A 16,105-nucleotide genomic window follows, 5' to 3' on the forward strand; every position below is an offset into this window, starting at 1 on the left:
AAATTTTGGAATTTCTAGCTCAAAATAGTTTGCACATTTTCGTGATTTTTACGTATTTTTTCAAAATTAGAACTTTAAGGTTATAAAAAAAATTGTGATAATGTATTTTTAATATAAACATTTAGAAAAAAATTGCATATATCTATGGTTATTAATTTTAGAGTTAGGTACACCAAAAAATAAAATCAATTTTGTTGAAAATTGTTGTTTTTTCCGGCACTTATGAAATCTACTGGGAATATTAACCTCCTCAAATCACCGACTAGATTCTCTTTCCCACCGAACAAGATACTGAAGTTAAAAATCGAAGCATTATTTCGACTACTTATCGTGTACACAGACAAAAAAAAATATAAAAATAAAAAAGGTGGTCAATTGGGTACCACTCTGCTTTACAGCAGTTGTCAAGCTTGTCGTTGTAATAGGTGATTTAGCATTGCTTTTAAATATGCTACAATAGTATCATCAACTATATAAACTTTTCTGTGTTAACCTGTTCCTTGTAGGTTTTATTTATTTATTCATTTTTTTGCCCTCGTTTTATATATAATATACAATAAATTGATACTTGTTATATTTAAGAAGTATTAGTGTGGCATAATTTGGGACTATGAATGAAATTTTACCGCTCACAACAATAGCAACAAAAATGTAAAAAATGTATAATTTAATACTTCGATTTAATCGATAAATGATAACACTGACCCTTAAATATCTTAAATATATTAATTTTTAATTTTTGGTTTATTGTAGACTAGCAGTTTTAGTATTTGTGCTGATAATAAAAAAGATACTAAGGCTGAAGTTAGCAATATGAAAAAACAACTGAGATGTACCGAGAACGGCGATGCGGTAAACACGAATAGGCAAGAGGAAATTGATCAGCTGCGAGCGGAACACGAGGCAACGGTTTTAAATTTACAAATCGATCACGAAGTACAAATGAGAAATGTACAAATTTACTTTCAATCAAAAATTGGAGAATTGGAAATAAACCACGGGGTGATGGTCGATAACTTACAAAGAAGTCATGAGACGTTAGTTCAACATTTGCGAAATTTAAATTATTACCAGGGAATACGGCAAGAGGCCGCGCTGAAAAGCATGCGTGAACTTAAAGACCAGATGCGTAAAGATCATGATCAAGAAGTACAGTGTATGCAATTGAAATTTAATAATTTGGTCAAACAGCACGAAATTGAGATTAATGATTTAGTTGAAGAAAACAATCTCCTCTGCACCGACCAGGAGAGTGTACTTCGAGGTTTGCGTCAGACAACCCGAGTTTTTAAAGAAAATATGAAGAGCTCAATAAATAATTATTTGAATGACAGTGGTGGCGTGACTGAGCTTTTCCGGGATTTCTACAATTATTCTTCGCTGGAATTATAAAGCACATACCTCGAGCAAAATAGAACTGAAGTCGAGGGACTTCAGCTCGGTGAGGAGGCTACCATTATAGCAACAGTAAGTGCCTATAATATAATGTTTGTGTATAGCATGCAGTACGTTGAGGCTTAAATATTTAATAATGTACCTACCCACCAACATGTTTAATATTTAAAATAAATAAATTCGAATTGTCTCTGTTTTATCAGCATCTGCAGACAACCGACGGTCACGAAGATTCCGATGCCGACACCACAACGAGCACTATCGCTGATGACGACGCCGTAGACATGGTAAAGTCACAAGACACTATGGTACAAAAAACTGTAGAAGATTTCCAGAAATTATTTTATGATACGGTACGTACGTAGGTACTTTAAATCATGTACTATAAGACGTGTAGACATATTTGAAGTCTTTGTATTGGATTTGATGCCACAATAATAATTGAAAAAGCTAGAGCGCCTTGGTTATTAGTAATTACTGCGCGATTGACTGCAGTACCTTACCGCAAACAGAATTATGCGCATACTCACATACATTCGGGCTCTAGAACTCATGTATTCATTATGGCATCGAGAATTAGCTTGATGGCTACAACCATAGTACATGATCTATACACTATACTTTAGTACTACGCATTAGCGAAAATAGAAAATGTTGTTAGGACAGGCAAAATTATGAATAAGAAAATAATTCTAATAACAAAAAAAGTTTTTAATTTTAATTTTAAATTCTATTAAGTCGGTATGTTATCCGGTCAGTATTAGGTCAGGCCATGGTCTGACTGGCCTGACCAGTAATTTCGACTATACCTACGTCATAATATCAGGTCTAATAAATTACATTTTTTGATAATGGTGCGGTGGGGACCGTTGCATACGTATCTAACAAACAAAATTAAATCAGAAAATGTTCTTATAATTTTTAACTTATTTATGGTAGTATTAAATGTCTTAAATTTGTATAGGCAAAAAAGCTGAGCCTGTTGCACGAGTACGTTTTCCGCAAGGAATCAAATTGTTTGACTCAGACGGACGACCTACAGCAATAGCTGGACGATTTTGAAGAAGACGCCCACAGTCCACAAAACAGTCATGACCACAATAAAGATAAAGACCAGGATTCCGAGGACGAAAATTATGCTGTCGCAGTGCCAGTGAAATTATTACCGAACAGTAAATAGCGATTAAATGATAGTAATTTGGTACATAGGTAGGTGTAATCATTTTTTTTTAATTTATCACTTATTCCTAAACTTCAGACTGGGACAGTTCCTAACTTGTTATTATATTTGTTAGAAATATTTTAAACAAAAGACAATAAACCACGTGTATCCGTATAGGTCTCAAAATTAGTCAATAAATCATACGAGGATGCCAGCGCTCTATTTGTTTCTCTCTCTGGCCCACGCGCAACATAGACAAAACGCATTAATTCAAAATCATTTTTTCTATGTTTTTAATTAATCTTAGAATAAAATCACACATTAAAAAAAAGATAGAGAATAATATTTTTGAGGGAATGACTTATCGATTTTATATTTTATTGTTATTTGACTTTCAAAATAAACAAAAAAATGCTGCGCATTTAAATGTCATTCCCTCAAAAATATTATTCTCAATATTTTTTGTAATGGGTGATTTTACTCTAAGATTACTTAAAAACATAGGAAAAATAATTCTGCGTAAATACGTTTTGTCTATGTTGCGCGTGGGCTAGAGAGAGAAAACGAATAGTGCGTTGACATCCTCATAACTTTTATTTTTAAATTGTAAATATTAATAATATAGTAGTTATAAATAGTTGTGGAATAATATTTATTATTATATAGTTGATTGAATTTAGTTATAAGACTCACACATATTATGATTTTTATGTAAATATTGTTCATTATTATGGACACTTTCGTACTGTAACTGCTATAGATCATTATTTTGTACAATACGTATTAATAATATATAATATTCTTTAATAATTGTAATAAATTGCCTTACGTATTACTTGCATGAGTTGCGCTGTAATTTTGTACTCATGTAGTCATGTGCCATTAAATTTATTGTTTACTTAAATTGTTACTTATAAGTAACTAATATAATATTAGTATTATTTACTTTCAGTTATAATATTATGTATCCTATTCTCGTTTACTAATTATTTATTTTTGGTATTATTTTTGTGTACATACATAGCAATATTACGATTACTTTTTTTTATATTTATTACTACCTATTAAAATGTATATATTTTATTTAATATAAAATAAATTATACTACGAGTGGAACTTTTATTTTTATTGAAAAGCTTGAGATAGACAATGAACAACTCTCAATCAGTATTACGTTTTATACATGAAAAATAGACTGTGTAATGGACAATGGTTAACTTGAAGGCAGAACGCTTAATCTAGTGTGTCAGTTGTATTGTTTTAATAACAATCAATTACTTTTTTTTTAAATTTAATAGCGTTTGTCACAATATATTTGGTGTCTTATACAATTAGCTCTTGGAGATATTGCAGGACAAGTGGATAAGATTATACTTTTTACAAATCTACGAGACAGTCCAATTAAAAGGTATATACTCAATTAGTAAATTAATTTTTCGCTTGTTCAGCTATTAGTAGGTATGCATTGATTATTTGTATACTTCTGTAAGTATCACAAAATAGTATATTGTGTAGCAAGGGCGGGAAGTTAGCTATTTCAGTCGCTGGCGATGTGTGTGGCACGAGCCGCAGGCGAGAGACGCATTTCGCCCAAGACTAAAATTGCCTTCCCGCATGAGACACACATACTATTTTTTTGTCACGCATATGCTTTCATCGATTATGGCAAAGGTGATGCAGGTATCTATGCAACAAACAAACTATTCTGCGAAAACGATATTTCATGAAAGAAACGATTTGGTTTTATTTATTTTAAGCGTCATGCATGGATATTATAATATTAATATAAGATATAGGTTACCAAAAGTTTATATTTTGTCCAACCGTTGTATAGATTTCAATATAAATAATAATTATTTTATAAAAATAAAATAAGAATAAAAAAATGTAATCACAGCAAAGGTTATTCACTATATGCAGGGATCTACGCATAGACTTATAGAAATATACGGAACACTAGGTATGATAAAGCGTGCAATGGTAGAGCTTGTTACGACTACGAGGATTGGCTTTAATCAAAACATGTGTTATTTTCCTCTGCTTTTTTTGATGTATAAATCACAAAATCAATTTTTTTTGAGATACGACGTATTACTCGCCCATCGACGATATAGTTCCATGAAGGTTATAATTATATTACCTAAATAATACTGAATATATTAATGCATGTAATATAATTTATTTATTTTATTACATTTTCATGCGTACAGAAAATGTCAGATATTATTAATGTTGAAATTAAGAGAAAACGTTTACCTAGTAAGCAGAAAAACAGGGCAAATCATAACTTCAATGATGAAAATCAAGGGTAAGAAGATTATTTTAGGATTTCTGTGTTTATTCCCTATATTGATTATTTTATATCACAGTTAGAATTAAGATTTCTGGCACATAAGCAAATTTTTGAAGGCAAATTTAGACTTTTAATTTTTGTTAATAGATACCTTGTGACTTAAATATATTTTTAAATTATAGGCTTTGAATGTTTATTTACAACAAATAGCTGGATCTAGGACGTTTCGGCGATATGTCAATTCGACGATGTCCGTTTCGGCGAGTGACCATTTCGGTGAAATTTTATAGTAAAAAAAAAATATATAATATAATATAAAAACGTGTTATAAAATATAATAAGTAATTTTAAATCATAAATAAGTCAAAATAATAATTATTATTTGAAGGTAAGACAAGTCCCTTTAAATCGTAAATAAATAAATCAAAATAATTATAATTATTTATACCTAGTTAATACAGTTAGACATATGATATTACATTATTTAGCCAATATAAAAAAAAATTATCTACAATTTTATTTTAAAGCAATATTATTTGCTATACCTCTTAAAAATATCATTTTATTTTTCCTATCATAATTATTTACTAACCTTTTCATTCTTTTATCTGTGTCTTGAAATTTTTTCAACTTCCTTGGAGGACTATTTCCCGACACAAGATTTTCATAATACGTGTCACGCCCGGCTTGAATTTTTTTGAGATTCGCAATGAAGGTCCATATCGTTGGATGAGTACCCATTTGAATATTTAATCGTCGGTTCGCCGCCTCTGCATGATTATTTGTCCGATCTGTATCATTCAATATTCGTTGGTGAAGATTCCACATTTCAGGAGAATATCGTGGTTTTCTTCGTCCTATACGTCGATTTTTCTTCCCAATATAAAATTCTTCAAACCACTCAAATAATGGTATAAGCTCATCTGGAAGTTCGTCTGCCAACTCATCTGCAGCCATATCTAAATCACACAGTGGTATAAACGCCAGTGCAATAATTGTTTTGGTTGCAACACAAAAATTTGCTTCATTATTATATTTTGACAGTAAATGTAACTCCCCAACTTTTTTCAAAAAATTTTGGCTTAAATGAAAATAACATCCAAAAATATTTATATTTACAAATGAATTTTTAATTGCTGTTATGGCTCAAAGTTCAAAATCACAAGAAACTGATGTTGGATGGAGATCAGGTTGTAATTGATTAATCATACTAAATAATTTTACATATGTTTGTTCCTTTTTGTTAGGTAGCAATGCATAAACTGCAGGATGGACTCCCCCTAAAAATTCAGCTAAAATAACATAAACTTGGCAAAATAGAGTAGGTGCCACTTTGAAAGTTCCATCCATGTACCATATTTTCGAATCTTTCAATAACTTGAGTCCAAGTGGTCGACCAAATATTAATATTCTTTCATTGCTAGGCCCACACTATCAGCCAATAAAAAATTTTCATTAACTCCGATTGATGGTGAATAATTTTGATACTCATCGGGTATCTGTAAAGATAGTAAATCTGATGGATCACATGGAGCTGCTATTTCATTAGGTACTTCTTATACGCCGTACTTGTCGTTTTAGAGCTTCGGAAGATTGTAAAACACCCTATAAATTAAAATTAAAATTATTTATTACTGTAAGGACCAGATAGGGACAGTATAATATTATAATATTATAATAATAGAAAAACAAAATTTAATGTGTGTACCTTTGCCGCATCTGATAACCCGTTAACACATTCGTTAATTACACAAGACGTAGGTTCCATTGTTGAAATAGCTCGTTGACGCATACTCGTTAAAGCTGTGTCTGCTTCTATTCTAGCCGCTTCAGAATCATGACAATGTTTTTTAGAAGAAAATTTTATAACTTTAAAATCATGTATACCGGTATGTATTCGAGCCGGACAAGCCAAATCTTTACGACGACATCGCCAAAACCGTTTAGTTTCGTCCGCACTAAGCTTATCAAATATGAACATAAAACCATCCACGGGGATCACATTTTTATTTCTTTTTGATTTTACTTTTGACATAATACCTATTTATTTACCTTTTATGAATGATAAAAAAAATAATTCGTGTTTATAGTAATACACGAAATACTTGACTACGTATAAGTAGGTACTTCACTTTCCGCAGACTAACTAAATTATAAAATTATAAAATTATCAGATCATCCATATCGACTATCGTGACCACCTTATCGTGTTGTAATAATAACAATAAAGTAACAGTAAAGATAATATATAGTAGTACTAATAGTATAAGATATGGTATATAGTAATAAAGATAATATTTCTATACCACACGCCATACGGTGAGACAATGTTACAGATAAGTAAATTGCCGTATCGCCGAAACGGTCAAGCGCCGAAACGGACATCGTCGAATTGACATATCGCCGAAACGTCCGCGCCGAATCACCCGCGCCGAAAAGTCCCATTCCCCAAATAGCTCTATGTCGTCTGAAGAACGGAATAGTTTCCAAAAATTATTAGAATTTTATTCACCATTGGTTAATCATGATGTTTCTACAGCTACAGCAGAGTTTAAGCTGTGGAAAACCAAACTTTCAAGAACTCATTCAGTTCTTAAAACTAGCATTGATGCACTTGCATTATGTGACAGGTTAGGTCCAAAAAATTTTGGAATTTCTAGCTCAAAATAGTTTGCACATTTTCGTGATTTTTACGTATTTTTTCAAAATTAGAACTTTAAGGTTATAAAAAAAATTGTGATAATGTATTTTTAATATAAACATTTAGAAAAAAATTGCATATATCTATGGTTATTAATTTTAGAGTTAGGTACACCAAAAAATAAAATCAATTTTGTTGAAAATTGTTGTTTTTTCCGGCACTTATGAAATCTACTGGGAATATTAACCTCCTCAAATCACCGACTAGATTCTCTTTCCCACCGAACAAGATACTGAAGTTAAAAATCGAAGCATTATTTCGACTACTTATCGTGTACACAGACAAAAAAAAATATAAAAATAAAAAAGGTGGTCAATTGGGTACCACTCTGCTTTACAGCAGTTGTCAAGCTTGTCGTTGTAATAGGCGATTTAGCATTGCTTTTAAATATGCTACAATAGTATCATCAACTATATAAACTTTTCTGTGTTAACCTGTTCCTTGTAGGTTTTATTTATTTATTCATTTTTTTGCCCTCGTTTTATATATAATATACAATAAATTGATACTTGTTATATTTAAGAAGTATTAGTGTGGCATAATTTGGGACTATGAATGAAATTTTACCGCTCACAACAATAGCAACAAAAATGTAAAAAATGTATAATTTAATACTTCGATTTAATCGATAAATGATAACACTGACCCTTAAATATCTTAAATATATTAATTTTTAATTTTTGGTTTATTGTAGACTAGCAGTTTTAGTATTTGTGCTGATAATAAAAAAGATACTAAGGCTGAAGTTAGCAATATGAAAAAACAACTGAGATGTACTAGAGTAGGTGCTACTTTGAAAGTTCCATCCATGTACCATATTTTCGAATCTTTCAATAACTTGAGTCCAAGTGGTCGACCAAATATTAATATTCTTTCATTGCTAGGCCCACACTATCAGCCAATAAAAAATTTTCATTAACTCCGATTGATGGTGAATAATTTTGATACTCATCGGGTATCTGTAAAGATAGTAAATCTGATGGATCACATGGAGCTGCTATTTCATTAGGTACTTCTTATACGCCGTACTTGTCGTTTTAGAGCTTCGGAAGATTGTAAAACACCCTATAAATTAAAATTAAAATTATTTATTACTGTAAGGACCAGATAGGGACAGTATAATATTATAATATTATAATAATAGAAAAACAAAATTTAATGTGTGTACCTTTGCCGCATCTGATAACCCGTTAACACATTCGTTAATTACACAAGACGTAGGTTCCATTGTTGAAATAGCTCGTTGACGCATACTCGTTAAAGCTGTGTCTGCTTCTATTCTAGCCGCTTCAGAATCATGACAATGTTTTTTAGAAGAAAATTTTATAACTTTAAAATCATGTATACCGGTATGTATTCGAGCCGGACAAGCCAAATCTTTACGACGACATCGCCAAAACCGTTTAGTTTCGTCCGCACTAAGCTTATCAAATATGAACATAAAACCATCCACGGGGATCACATTTTTATTTCTTTTTGATTTTACTTTTGACATAATACCTATTTATTTACCTTTTATGAATGATAAAAAAAATAATTCGTGTTTATAGTAATACACGAAATACTTGACTACGTATAAGTAGGTACTTCACTTTCCGCAGACTAACTAAATTATAAAATTATAAAATTATCAGATCATCCATATCGACTATCGTGACCACCTTATCGTGTTGTAATAATAACAATAAAGTAACAGTAAAGATAATATATAGTAGTACTAATAGTATAAGATATGGTATATAGTAATAAAGATAATATTTCTATACCACACGCCATACGGTGAGACAATGTTACAGATAAGTAAATTGCCGTATCGCCGAAACGGTCAAGCGCCGAAACGGACATCGTCGAATTGACATATCGCCGAAACGTCCGCGCCGAATCACCCGCGCCGAAAAGTCCCATTCCCCAAATAGCTCTATGTCGTCTGAAGAACGGAATAGTTTCCAAAAATTATTAGAATTTTATTCACCATTGGTTAATCATGATGTTTCTACAGCTACAGCAGAGTTTAAGCTGTGGAAAACCAAACTTTCAAGAACTCATTCAGTTCTTAAAACTAGCATTGATGCACTTGCATTATGTGACAGGTTAGGTCCAAAAAATTTTGGAATTTCTAGCTCAAAATAGTTTGCACATTTTCGTGATTTTTACGTATTTTTTCAAAATTAGAACTTTAAGGTTATAAAAAAAATTGTGATAATGTATTTTTAATATAAACATTTAGAAAAAAATTGCATATATCTATGGTTATTAATTTTAGAGTTAGGTACACCAAAAAATAAAATCAATTTTGTTGAAAATTGTTGTTTTTTCCGGCACTTATGAAATCTACTGGGAATATTAACCTCCTCAAATCACCGACTAGATTCTCTTTCCCACCGAACAAGATACTGAAGTTAAAAATCGAAGCATTATTTCGACTACTTATCGTGTACACAGACAAAAAAAAATATAAAAATAAAAAAGGTGGTCAATTGGGTACCACTCTGCTTTACAGCAGTTGTCAAGCTTGTCGTTGTAATAGGCGATTTAGCATTGCTTTTAAATATGCTACAATAGTATCATCAACTATATAAACTTTTCTGTGTTAACCTGTTCCTTGTAGGTTTTATTTATTTATTCATTTTTTTGCCCTCGTTTTATATATAATATACAATAAATTGATACTTGTTATATTTAAGAAGTATTAGTGTGGCATAATTTGGGACTATGAATGAAATTTTACCGCTCACAACAATAGCAACAAAAATGTAAAAAATGTATAATTTAATACTTCGATTTAATCGATAAATGATAACACTGACCCTTAAATATCTTAAATATATTAATTTTTAATTTTTGGTTTATTGTAGACTAGCAGTTTTAGTATTTGTGCTGATAATAAAAAAGATACTAAGGCTGAAGTTAGCAATATGAAAAAACAACTGAGATGTACTAGAGTAGGTGCTACTTTGAAAGTTCCATCCATGTACCATATTTTCGAATCTTTCAATAACTTGAGTCCAAGTGGTCGACCAAATATTAATATTCTTTCATTGCTAGGCCCACACTATCAGCCAATAAAAAATTTTCATTAACTCCGATTGATGGTGAATAATTTTGATACTCATCGGGTATCTGTAAAGATAGTAAATCTGATGGATCACATGGAGCTGCTATTTCATTAGGTACTTCTTATACGCCGTACTTGTCGTTTTAGAGCTTCGGAAGATTGTAAAACACCCTATAAATTAAAATTAAAATTATTTATTACTGTAAGGACCAGATAGGGACAGTATAATATTATAATATTATAATAATAGAAAAACAAAATTTAATGTGTGTACCTTTGCCGCATCTGATAACCCGTTAACACATTCGTTAATTACACAAGACGTAGGTTCCATTGTTGAAATAGCTCGTTGACGCATACTCGTTAAAGCTGTGTCTGCTTCTATTCTAGCCGCTTCAGAATCATGACAATGTTTTTTAGAAGAAAATTTTATAACTTTAAAATCATGTATACCGGTATGTATTCGAGCCGGACAAGCCAAATCTTTACGACGACATCGCCAAAACCGTTTAGTTTCGTCCGCACTAAGCTTATCAAATATGAACATAAAACCATCCACGGGGATCACATTTTTATTTCTTTTTGATTTTACTTTTGACATAATACCTATTTATTTACCTTTTATGAATGATAAAAAAAATAATTCGTGTTTATAGTAATACACGAAATACTTGACTACGTATAAGTAGGTACTTCACTTTCCGCAGACTAACTAAATTATAAAATTATAAAATTATCAGATCATCCATATCGACTATCGTGACCACCTTATCGTGTTGTAATAATAACAATAAAGTAACAGTAAAGATAATATATAGTAGTACTAATAGTATAAGATATGGTATATAGTAATAAAGATAATATTTCTATACCACACGCCATACGGTGAGACAATGTTACAGATAAGTAAATTGCCGTATCGCCGAAACGGTCAAGCGCCGAAACGGACATCGTCGAATTGACATATCGCCGAAACGTCCGCGCCGAATCACCCGCGCCGAAAAGTCCCATTCCCCAAATAGCTCTATGTCGTCTGAAGAACGGAATAGTTTCCAAAAATTATTAGAATTTTATTCACCATTGGTTAATCATGATGTTTCTACAGCTACAGCAGAGTTTAAGCTGTGGAAAACCAAACTTTCAAGAACTCATTCAGTTCTTAAAACTAGCATTGATGCACTTGCATTATGTGACAGGTTAGGTCCAAAAAATTTTGGAATTTCTAGCTCAAAATAGTTTGCACATTTTCGTGATTTTTACGTATTTTTTCAAAATTAGAACTTTAAGGTTATAAAAAAAATTGTGATAATGTATTTTTAATATAAACATTTAGAAAAAAATTGCATATATCTATGGTTATTAATTTTAGAGTTAGGTACACCAAAAAATAAAATCAATTTTGTTGAAAATTGTTGTTTTTTCCGGCACTTATGAAATCTACTGGGAATATTAACCTCCTCAAATCACCGACTAGATTCTCTTTCCCACCGAACAAGATACTGAAGTTAAAAATCGAAGCATTATTTCGACTACTTATCGTGTACACAGACAAAAAAAAATATAAAAATAAAAAAGGTGGTCAATTGGGTACCACTCTGCTTTACAGCAGTTGTCAAGCTTGTCGTTGTAATAGGTGATTTAGCATTGCTTTTAAATATGCTACAATAGTATCATCAACTATATAAACTTTTCTGTGTTAACCTGTTCCTTGTAGGTTTTATTTATTTATTCATTTTTTTGCCCTCGTTTTATATATAATATACAATAAATTGATACTTGTTATATTTAAGAAGTATTAGTGTGGCATAATTTGGGACTATGAATGAAATTTTACCGCTCACAACAATAGCAACAAAAATGTAAAAAATGTATAATTTAATACTTCGATTTAATCGATAAATGATAACACTGACCCTTAAATATCTTAAATATATTAATTTTTAATTTTTGGTTTATTGTAGACTAGCAGTTTTAGTATTTGTGCTGATAATAAAAAAGATACTAAGGCTGAAGTTAGCAATATGAAAAAACAACTGAGATGTACCGAGAACGGCGATGCGGTAAACACGAATAGGCAAGAGGAAATTGATCAGCTGCGAGCGGAACACGAGGCAACGGTTTTAAATTTACAAATCGATCACGAAGTACAAATGAGAAATGTACAAATTTACTTTCAATCAAAAATTGGAGAATTGGAAATAAACCACGGGGTGATGGTCGATAACTTACAAAGAAGTCATGAGACGTTAGTTCAACATTTGCGAAATTTAAATTATTACCAGGGAATACGGCAAGAGGCCGCGCTGAAAAGCATGCGTGAACTTAAAGACCAGATGCGTAAAGATCATGATCAAGAAGTACAGTGTATGCAATTGAAATTTAATAATTTGGTCAAACAGCACGAAATTGAGATTAATGATTTAGTTGAAGAAAACAATCTCCTCTGCACCGACCAGGAGAGTGTACTTCGAGGTTTGCGTCAGACAACCCGAGTTTTTAAAGAAAATATGAAGAGCTCAATAAATAATTATTTGAATGACAGTGGTGGCGTGACTGAGCTTTTCCGGGATTTCTACAATTATTCTTCGCTGGAATTATAAAGCACATACCTCGAGCAAAATAGAACTGAAGTCGAGGGACTTCAGCTCGGTGAGGAGGCTACCATTATAGCAACAGTAAGTGCCTATAATATAATGTTTGTGTATAGCATGCAGTACGTTGAGGCTTAAATATTTAATAATGTACCTACCCACCAACATGTTTAATATTTAAAATAAATAAATTCGAATTGTCTCTGTTTTATCAGCATCTGCAGACAACCGACGGTCACGAAGATTCCGATGCCGACACCACAACGAGCACTATCGCTGATGACGACGCCGTAGACATGGTAAAGTCACAAGACACTATGGTACAAAAAACTGTAGAAGATTTCCAGAAATTATTTTATGATACGGTACGTACGTAGGTACTTTAAATCATGTACTATAAGACGTGTAGACATATTTGAAGTCTTTGTATTGGATTTGATGCCACAATAATAATTGAAAAAGCTAGAGCGCCTTGGTTATTAGTAATTACTGCGCGATTGACTGCAGTACCTTACCGCAAACAGAATTATGCGCATACTCACATACATTCGGGCTCTAGAACTCATGTATTCATTATGGCATCGAGAATTAGCTTGATGGCTACAACCATAGTACATGATCTATACACTATACTTTAGTACTACGCATTAGCGAAAATAGAAAATGTTGTTAGGACAGGCAAAATTATGAATAAGAAAATAATTCTAATAACAAAAAAAGTTTTTAATTTTAATTTTAAATTCTATTAAGTCGGTATGTTATCCGGTCAGTATTAGGTCAGGCCATGGTCTGACTGGCCTGACCAGTAATTTCGACTATACCTACGTCATAATATCAGGTCTAATAAATTACATTTTTTGATAATGGTGCGGTGGGGACCGTTGCATACGTATCTAACAAACAAAATTAAATCAGAAAATGTTCTTATAATTTTTAACTTATTTATGGTAGTATTAAATGTCTTAAATTTGTATAGGCAAAAAAGCTGAGCCTGTTGCACGAGTACGTTTTCCGCAAGGAATCAAATTGTTTGACTCAGACGGACGACCTACAGCAATAGCTGGACGATTTTGAAGAAGACGCCCACAGTCCACAAAACAGTCATGACCACAATAAAGATAAAGACCAGGATTCCGAGGACGAAAATTATGCTGTCGCAGTGCCAGTGAAATTATTACCGAACAGTAAATAGCGATTAAATGATAGTAATTTGGTACATAGGTAGGTGTAATCATTTTTTTTTAATTTATCACTTATTCCTAAACTTCAGACTGGGACAGTTCCTAACTTGTTATTATATTTGTTAGAAATATTTTAAACAAAAGACAATAAACCACGTGTATCCGTATAGGTCTCAAAATTAGTCAATAAATCATACGAGGATGCCAGCGCTCTATTTGTTTCTCTCTCTGGCCCACGCGCAACATAGACAAAACGCATTAATTCAAAATCATTTTTTCTATGTTTTTAATTAATCTTAGAATAAAATCACACATTAAAAAAAAGATAGAGAATAATATTTTTGAGGGAATGACTTATCGATTTTATATTTTATTGTTATTTGACTTTCAAAATAAACAAAAAAATGCTGCGCATTTAAATGTCATTCCCTCAAAAATATTATTCTCAATATTTTTTGTAATGGGTGATTTTACTCTAAGATTACTTAAAAACATAGGAAAAATAATTCTGCGTAAATACGTTTTGTCTATGTTGCGCGTGGGCTAGAGAGAGAAAACGAATAGTGCGTTGACATCCTCATAACTTTTATTTTTAAATTGTAAATATTAATAATATAGTAGTTATAAATAGTTGTGGAATAATATTTATTATTATATAGTTGATTGAATTTAGTTATAAGACTCACACATATTATGATTTTTATGTAAATATTGTTCATTATTATGGACACTTTCGTACTGTAACTGCTATAGATCATTATTTTGTACAATACGTATTAATAATATATAATATTCTTTAATAATTGTAATAAATTGCCTTACGTATTACTTGCATGAGTTGCGCTGTAATTTTGTACTCATGTAGTCATGTGCCATTAAATTTATTGTTTACTTAAATTGTTACTTATAAGTAACTAATATAATATTAGTATTATTTACTTTCAGTTATAATATTATGTATCCTATTCTCGTTTACTAATTATTTATTTTTGGTATTATTTTTGTGTACATACATAGCAATATTACGATTACTTTTTTTTATATTTATTACTACCTATTAAAATGTATATATTTTATTTAATATAAAATAAATTATACTACGAGTGGAACTTTTATTTTTATTGAAAAGCTTGAGATAGACAATGAACAACTCTCAATCAGTATTACGTTTTATACATGAAAAATAGACTGTGTAATGGACAATGGTTAACTTGAAGGCAGAACGCTTAATCTAGTGTGTCAGTTGTATTGTTTTAATAACAATCAATTACTTTTTTTTTAAATTTAATAGCGTTTGTCACAATATATTTGGTGTCTTATACAATTAGCTCTTGGAGATATTGCAGGACAAGTGGATAAGATTATACTTTTTACAAATCTACGAGACAGTCCAATTAAAAGGTATATACTCAATTAGTAAATTAATTTTTCGCTTGTTCAGCTATTAGTAGGTATGCATTGATTATTTGTATACTTCTGTAAGTATCACAAAATAGTATATTGTGTAGCAAGGGCGGGAAGTTAGCTATTTCAGTCGCTGGCGATGTGTGTGGCACGAGCCGCAGGCGAGAGACGCATTTCGCCCAAGACTAAAATTGCCTTCCCGCATGAGACACACATACTATTTTTTTGTCACGCATATGCTTTCATCGATTATGGCAAAGGTGATGCAGGTATCTATGCAACAAACAAACTATTCTGCGAAAACGATATTTCATGAAAGAAAC

The 16,105-nt window shown here is 31.3% G+C and overlaps 5 pseudogenes; 2 read left to right on the forward strand and 3 right to left on the reverse strand.

The window, feature by feature from the left end:
- Window positions 1–813: 813 nt before the first annotated feature.
- On the forward strand, window positions 814–2,751 carry LOC132933830 (uncharacterized; annotated as a pseudogene).
- A 2,541-nt stretch (window positions 2,752–5,292) lies between these two features.
- LOC132953766 (uncharacterized) lies at window positions 5,293–6,642 on the reverse strand (annotated as a pseudogene).
- Window positions 6,643–8,217: 1,575 nt separating this feature from the next.
- On the reverse strand, window positions 8,218–8,803 carry LOC132953767 (uncharacterized; annotated as a pseudogene).
- Window positions 8,804–10,378: 1,575 nt separating this feature from the next.
- Window positions 10,379–10,964, reverse strand: LOC132953768 (uncharacterized; annotated as a pseudogene).
- A 1,663-nt stretch (window positions 10,965–12,627) lies between these two features.
- Window positions 12,628–14,565, forward strand: LOC132933829 (uncharacterized; annotated as a pseudogene).
- The last annotated feature ends 1,540 nt before the right edge of the window (window positions 14,566–16,105 follow it).

Source organism: Metopolophium dirhodum, chromosome 1, assembly GCF_019925205.1.
Source record: "Metopolophium dirhodum isolate CAU chromosome 1, ASM1992520v1, whole genome shotgun sequence".
In the NCBI taxonomy this organism is placed as follows: Eukaryota; Metazoa; Arthropoda; class Insecta; order Hemiptera; family Aphididae; genus Metopolophium; species Metopolophium dirhodum.